Source organism: Hyperoodon ampullatus, assembly GCF_949752795.1.
Source record: "Hyperoodon ampullatus genome assembly, chromosome: 1".
Taxonomy (NCBI): domain Eukaryota; kingdom Metazoa; phylum Chordata; class Mammalia; order Artiodactyla; family Ziphiidae; genus Hyperoodon; species Hyperoodon ampullatus.
Genome location: NC_136914.1, coordinates 27389193 through 27397012, shown reverse-complemented (window position 1 = coordinate 27397012; position 7820 = coordinate 27389193). Strand labels below are relative to the sequence as shown.

Below are 7820 nucleotides of genomic sequence, written 5' to 3'. Positions count from 1 at the left end.
ACAGACGTTCCTTGGCGTCTGCAGGGAGACTGGTTCCAGCACCCTCGAGGATACAAAAATCCACAGATCTCAAGTCCTTTGTATAAAATGGCATACTATAACCTATGCACATCCTCCTGTATACTTTAAATCACCCCTAGATTACTTACAATACTTCATACAGTGTAAATGCTATGAAAATCGTTACTGGGTATGGCAAGTTCAAGCTTTGCTTTTTGGAACTATCTGGGATTTTTAAAAAATATTTTTGATCCACAGTTGGTTGAATCTGTGGATGCAAATCCCATAGATACAAAGGGCTGAGTCCTCCATACCCAGTTTCCCTACATTACTGTAGTACATTTTTCACAACCATTGATACATTAGTAACTGAACTCCGTATTTCATTCAGATTTCATGTTTTTCCTTAATGTCCTCTTTTTTCTGTTCCAGGATCCCATCTATGATATCACATTTCATTTGGACGTCATATAACCTCGGGCTCCTCTGGTCTGTGACGGGTCCTCAGATGTCCCCTGACAGTTTAGAGGAATACTGGTCAGGTTTTTGTAGAATGTCCCTCAATTTCAGTTTGTTCTATGTTCTTATGGTAAGATTAGGGCTATGAATTTTGAGAAGAAGACCACAGTCTTCTGTATTATATGAATAATACAGTAATACAGTATTATTGTATTTGGAGATAGAGCTTTTAGGAGGTAACTAAGGTTAAACGTAATATTAAAAATGTGCCCTAAACTGATAGGATTAGTGTCCATAGAAGAGACACAAGGTAGCTCTCTCTTCCTCTCTAGCATGTGAGGACACAGTGAGAAGACAGGCAGCCGCCTACAAGCCAGGAAGAGAGCTGTCTCCAAAAACTGACACTGTTGGACCTCGATCTGGGATCTTTTAGCTTCCAGAACTATGATAAAATAAAGTTTTATTGTTTCAGCCCCCCAGTTTATGATATTCTGTTATGGCAGCCCAAGCAGACTAATACATAGGTGATTATATAAAAAGAGGGACAAAAACTATCTTGTGATAGTTGAAAAGCATAAACAAATACATGATGCACTTATATGTACCTCTTTTGCACCATGGCATCTGGCAAGAGACCGAGAACAGTGAAGACCAACCCTCCCCCAGGGGCAATATGCCAGAGGGCTCGAGTTTGGCTCCATCTGGTAGTAAGGAGGTCTAGGTAGCTGTGGTGACCTGGTGGGGTTCTCGGCCCTTAATTCAAGGCATTGTGGGGAGCCGGGTAGGGAGGGTTACAGTCTCTGCCACTGTGAGAGCGTCTATGTCCAATAAATTCCAGCATGTGACTGGCAATGGCAATGACACAAATCTAAGCAGGTCAGCACAGGAGCCCAGGGGAAACCTATGGTGGTCATGGTGGTCCAGAGTCTCCAGGAAGCAGGAGGAAATTGCTAAAGTGAAGATATTTCTGGGGGCACTAATAGGAGTACCCAAAGAATTCCAACTTAGTTTCTAATCAGCTTCGGTGGAAGGGGCTTCATTAAAGGTGGGCTGATTTGCAAGTAACAGAAAAAAATGGCCTTAAGTGAAATTTAAGGAATATGTTGCTTCCAGAATCCCAAAAGGCCTAGAAGATGTTGGGTTTGTTTTCATGTTGTGGGTTTTGAAAGGGTCAATAGCTATTTCTTGACAGTGTTAGGGATAGAGATGCTCTCAGTTAACCAAGTAGCTTTCAGGAAATCAACCAAGGTTGAGTGTTCAAATGAATCTCCGAAGAAGGATGTCCTCAATGTAAATCATAATAGTTCTCCTAGAGTAAGTTGGATGAAGTAAAAATCTTGCCCTCACACACTGCCTGCCAGGGCAAGGCTGTTGATGTACCTGGGATTGCCTGGTTTCCCTTTGGAGGTGAAGGAAAATTATAGCTGGGAAGCTGTTGAAATAAGCCCTGAACAGAACATACTGGCCAAATCTGTAATGGCCACATATTTACCAGTCGCTGCTTGGATAGATCAGTAATTAGACAACATTGGATGGGAACACTGCATTTAGGTTGTAGTAACTCACTGTGAGATGCAATCCATTCAAGTTAAAGAAGAGGTGAAATTTAAGTAAAACAGAGAAGCAGTGGGAATAATTAATCTTTCCACTAAATAGATCATGCGTAATGGATTTCAAATCTTGAATGTCTTGTTTTAATTAACATTTAGTCTTATTATCTATTGTAATTGGAGGTGGGGACACCTATAACGTCCTATGTCGTGAACCCAATGTGTAAGTGCCAATGGCTTGATTTGATTTCAATTTATTTCTCAGTGGGTCAGATTATCTATGCCTTCTCTTGGACATTTATGACAACATGTGCTATGACCATGGGGAATTTAGGCAAAACCACTGTTCCAATGGTTAAGATGAGACATACCTCTTTCATGTCCATTTTATCTTCAGTAACAGACTAACATTATCGGAGGTACTATGTTTAAATTTAGTGGGATCCTACCAAATCAACAACTAGCTTAGGGAGGCATAAAAGAGAATCTCCGCCTTTTACCTTTTTTGTTCTATCGATTCTTTTAGTAAATTGTGGATTTCCAATTAGGTCAAATTGTGGATCTCTGTTCTAGTTTTGTAATCTCCCCAGGTTCCTTTCTTTTCTTTCTCTCTCTGTCTCCCTTTTTTTTTAAGGACCCCCTTAAGGGTGCGCTGATTCGCAAGTAAAAGTATAAATGCTCAAAGTGCATGCTTGCTTGGGGCATCACAGCCAGTTAGAAGCCAAAAACAAACAAACAAAAAAACAGAGGAGAAGCACCCTGAAAATGGATGATGGTGAATATCACCAAAAGCCTGCTCAGAATGCCAAATGTTAGGACTAGGTTGCATTGCCACGGCGGATCCCCACTCAAAATTTGGTTTAGTGTCAGGCATCCAATGATGCCACACATAGCAGAGGAATATGAAAATCTTTACTACTCGTATAATAAGATTTATGGGGAGAGAACGGTGGTTACCCGAGTAGATCCAAGGTAACTTGAGAGAGAAAGGAGACTAGCTTGGATTTTTGTTTGTTTGTTTTGGTGGTTACTGTGTGGGGCTGGTGTCAGGATCCTGGCACTACTGGGGTCTCGCTTGTTTTGACATTGCCGCCTGCACCAAAGGAGGCGCTCTCAGGCTTTCCCAGCATCTTTCCCAGGTGTGTGGAAAAGGAAGAGAGAAAGGGGAGTCCTAAAGTCTGGATGGAGACACCACCTCTATCTTTCAAGGCTGTTTCCCATAATAAAAACATCCTGGGAAACAGTCTGGGTCAGGCAGTTTTTCGATCCCAGCACAGGCAGAAAAGCAAGAGACCCTCTCAGAACTGTCTCCGCACAGCTGTGTCTTCTCTCCCAACCTGGAACTTGTAATGTGTTTATGAACAGGTAAGTGTGTGGTTATAGGAAATATGCAAATGTTCACACATTTATTGAAGCTGTGAAATTATAGTTTTACAGGCTCCAACGTTAGAATTCCAGAAACACTTTACAGTTAATCTCCGCGTCCCTGTTAGTTCCGACAACATCTCTACTGCTATGGAAACGACACCACCACCACCAAAATAGAAAATAAAATGAGAAAGTTTCTTCATGGCTTTAAGTAAAATAAGCATTAAAAAATAATGTCTCGGAGCTAGATGTACGGACAGGTGTAAATATTTTACCTAGTGTCCATACATTTCAGGAAGAAAAGGAAGCAAAATCACTGATCATCCTTTGCATCCGATACAGAAAGAGGGCTTTAGGACCTCAGAAAATTTATCGGTGAAAGAGTGGATGTGCGGGACCCGTCCTTCCAACTGCAGAAGGAAATCGCGCCCAACTCACAGTCCAGATACACACCGATCCCGCCAGCCTCCTCCTTCAGCTCCAGCGGGACGGCGCCCCCCGGCCCGCGGGCCTCGTAATCCCCTCGGCACAGTCCCGCAGTCCGGAGGCGGCTCTGTCCCTCCGGGGCGGAGTCTGCGCAGGCGCCCACGGCCCACGCAGCCCCGCCCACCCGCCCCTCCCAGTACCGCCGGCCGCTGGCGAAGACCCCGCGAGACCTGCGCGGCAGGCTTGGGGCAGAATCTCTGCGCGCTTGAGGGGAAGAGCTGCATGCTCCTCGCAAACGTCACCGACTTTCTGTCCTCGGACACGAGCAGGTTGGGACGCGCCGTCTCGGGGTCCAGGGTGTCACGTCCTCCCGGAACGTCTGAATGATTTTCTGCAGAGCCGAGTGCGGCGGGGCGAGGCTGCAGCCTTCCCGCCTCAGCTGCAAGGGGCAGACGTCGGGGCACCTCAGACGCTCGCCTCTGCCCAGGATGCCCCCGATGCCGCTCAGCAGCCTGGCTCCGGGCAGCACGCTTCGCTCCGTCACCTCGTGCAGGAGGCCCCGCAGCTCGCAGGCGTGGTCTGAGAAGGCGGTGATGTTGGCGCCCAGCTGCTTCCGGATGTGCTGCTCCTCCTGGAGCAGCCTCGCCAGGACGGCCTCCTGCTCGCCGTCCACTGCCCGAACTCCGAGGCCAGCTCCCGCAGCTCCAGCAGCTTTCTGTCCTGCGCGGCCACCAGGCTGTGGATATCTGCACCCCGCCCCCCCTCCAAAGGCTCCACGTGAGCGCCGAGCCTCTGCCGGGCTCAGCCGCGGCCTCGCCCAGCGGTCTCACCAAGTGGCCCTGGTGCCCAGGGGTCCGGGCACACAGGGGACAGACACAGCACCTCCAGGTGTTCCTCGCAGAAGAGGCTCAGGACCTGGCGGTGAAGCTTGCATAGGCGCGGCTCCTCGCACCTCCTCCTGTTGCTCCGGCTGCTCTGGAGCAGCCTGGCCACCTGGATCATCCTGGCCAGCTGGGCGTTGCTCCTTACCTGCCGCTCCTGGCACGGGTGGCGGCACGCGGGGCAGGGGAACCTGTCCTCCAGGTGAGCCCAGGACCGCTGGATGCAGGAGCGGCCGGAGTTGTGGCCACACTCAGTGGTGCCGGGGTCTCTCAGGCCCTCCAGACAGACCGGGCATCTGGCTTCCGCCTGGACTCCATCCAGGGCCGTGGCCAGCGCCATCGGGGCAGCACTGAGGTGGGTTTCTTAGGAGGCCTGGCTGCAGGGTCTCTGTGCTGAGCCGCAGGCGCACCCTCGGGTTTCCCTACTTGCCGTCCTTGACGCTGAAATTTTACAGGCCCTGCAGGGCTTGGTGTGCAGCCAGGTGCCCAGAGGGGCTTCCTTCACTCCTGTGGCCGATCACAGAGCATCTGGGCGACTTGCTGCCCTCAGCAGCTGGAGGTTGTGAAGCCAAGCTCAGCAACTCTCTGGGTCAGAGAGCAGACACAACTCCAAAGTTCCTTTTCCTTCCTGGGGCTAAAAAAATAATCCTTCCTGTGAAAAGGAAGTGCCCTGTGTCTTGAGGGACTCTCACTGCCACCGTGAGGCATCCTCTGATCCTCCCCTCCACCACGACCCACCTACACCCGCATGGACCACAGGTTGATGGGACCAGGTCCTGGGACTGTGGAAAGTGTGTGGGCTTGAGGACAAGAGCCAGGCCCTGGGTGAGAGTCCCCACTCAGTCACCTGCTATCTGGGGACCTGGGGAGAGTTGCATAACATCCCAGTTCTAAGAGAATCTGGTTAAAGGATAAAAATTCCAGCTTCAATCACTTCAATCTTCTCAAAAATCTAATAAAAGAATGGTATTTCTTGGCTTAAACCACAGATATTTGTGACAGCACTGAACTCATAATACATCAAAATTTACTTTTCACTTAAGCTTCTCAACTACAGGATGTATCAAATTGTGTGCGTAAGTGGATGGGATTTGGGCTAGATGAAGTTTGCTCTGGGCCCCTTCCCAAAACTGACTTTTCACATCAAGCACAGAATGAGATTGAGATCAGTATTTCAATTTGAGTTGAAGCGGAGAAACACATGCACATACAAACGTACTCCCTGACCACAGTGGTGAGCTACCAACTAGTGAGGATTTGTGAGGTCAAGATCCTGAGCAGAAGGTGTGGTGCTTCCCCTTAGGAGCGCAGCTGCTGATTCTCAAGGAGGCTGAGAGGCTGACTCTCAGGGATGAGAACTTGGGAGTTCAGGGCACCCACAGAGGATGTGTCTTGGTAGACACTCCGGACTTTCCACTGGGATCAGCGAAGTGATCCCAAAGCTGGAAGTGAGCATCCATGGGCGGAGGGGGGAGGGGTGTCTATTGAGTTGATCGTCTCCAGCACTGATAGGTTTCAGACAATCTCTGAGTCCAGAGACCCCAGAATGAATTTCAAAGTGTTAAGATACAGCATCTTGGAGATATGTGGTGTCACTGGATCATTCATACACAGCTGGTGAGAGATAAGTGGGCATAATCACTTTTTTTGTGTGTGTGTGTGGTACGCGGGCCTCTCACTGCTGTGGCCTCTCCCGTTGCGGAGCACAGGCTCCGGACGTGCAGGCTCAGCGGCCATGGCTCACGGGCCCAGCCGCTCTGTGGCACGCGGGATCCTCCCGGACCGGGGCACAAACCCGTGTCCCCTGCATCAGCAGGCGGACCCCCAACCACTGCGCCACCAGGGAAGCCCCGGGCATAACCACTTTTGAAAACTATTTTGCATTATTAACTATCTTAGAACATACACTCAGTTATGTCACTCACGCTGTGTAACCATCCAGAGTATAAACTAGAAGGGCTACAAACTACACAAAACTACATTTACGAAGGATCGATACAACACTTTCCACAAGTCCAAACTGGAAATAACCCCAAAGTTCCACAACACTAGAATGCGTAAATGAATTCCCATCTCTTCATACAGTGGGACATTAATCAGCAGTGGGTGGGCACTAAGTACTCTTCACCCCAAACCTGAAATGAATCTCAAAGATGTAACGTGGTGTGACAAAAAGCCAGGCACAAAAGAATACACACCGTGTGTGCGGGAAAAATGACTTCATGGTGCTAGACCTCAGCATTAGTGCTCATACTGGGGGAGGAGGGATGGGCTAGTGATTGGGAGGAAGGTGAGAAGGCTCTAGCGGTGCTGGTAACAATCTGTTTCTTCGTCTGGGTGGTGGTGTAGGGTTACAGGCGTAAACAGTTTTCTATGTGCATGTCTAATAAAAGCCAAAGTGACCATAAAACCACAGACTATAGAAATAAATTATAGAGAAATATGTTCAATCTGTTTGGCCGAGGAGGCAGTTTTGAAAATCAGAAAACTACGTGATTGCTTCAAGCATTTAATTAGTTTATATCAACAGTTCAAGCAAACATAATGAACAATCAGGATACAAAAATGGGTAAAGAAGATTAACAGATGGCCAATTATGAAGTCAAAGCAGATCATTTTTAATAATTCAGAGACATCAGTGTGAAAAACAAGAGAGATTGTTCTCTGTGCCTTGTCTGATTGGCAGAGATTTGTAGAAGACCACAGACAGGGTAGTGGAGCCAGAAGGAGAGGAAGCCTGGTGGGGTGAGCGAGCAGAGACTCTGAGCCAGGCTGCCTGGGCTGCAATCCTGGCTCTTCCATCTATGGCCCTGTGACCTCTGACAGCTCAGAAAGGATTTACAGAGGAGGGGAAAACGTGCCTAGCAGCAGGCCTGGCACATGGAGGTGCTCATGGTACTCAACTAACAAAACCCCAGAACTGCCATGCTCAGGATGCTGTGGTCAAAGAACACACCTTCTGTTGTCCCCACTGACAACCTGGCCCAAGCCCCTACATGTTCCCCTGGGTGCCTGCACCAGCCTCTGACCACCCAGCCCACCACCACCCGCTGGGCCCCTCCAGTCTCCTCCCACCCACGCCAGGATCTAATCACACCCTCTCCTGCAGGACTGCTGTTCCCCGCACAGGAACTGT

The 7820-nt window shown here is 48.9% G+C and overlaps 1 pseudogene across 1 annotated transcript; it reads right to left on the bottom strand.

The window, feature by feature from the left end:
* Positions 1-3394: 3394 nt before the first annotated feature.
* LOC307057189 (tripartite motif-containing protein 75-like) lies at positions 3395-5024 on the bottom strand (annotated as a pseudogene). Its single transcript has 2 exons — positions 3908-5024; positions 3395-3787 (listed from the first exon to the last, which is right to left on the bottom strand). The product of its transcript is annotated as a tripartite motif-containing protein 75-like (transcript).
* Between the last annotated feature and the right edge of the window lie 2796 nt (positions 5025-7820).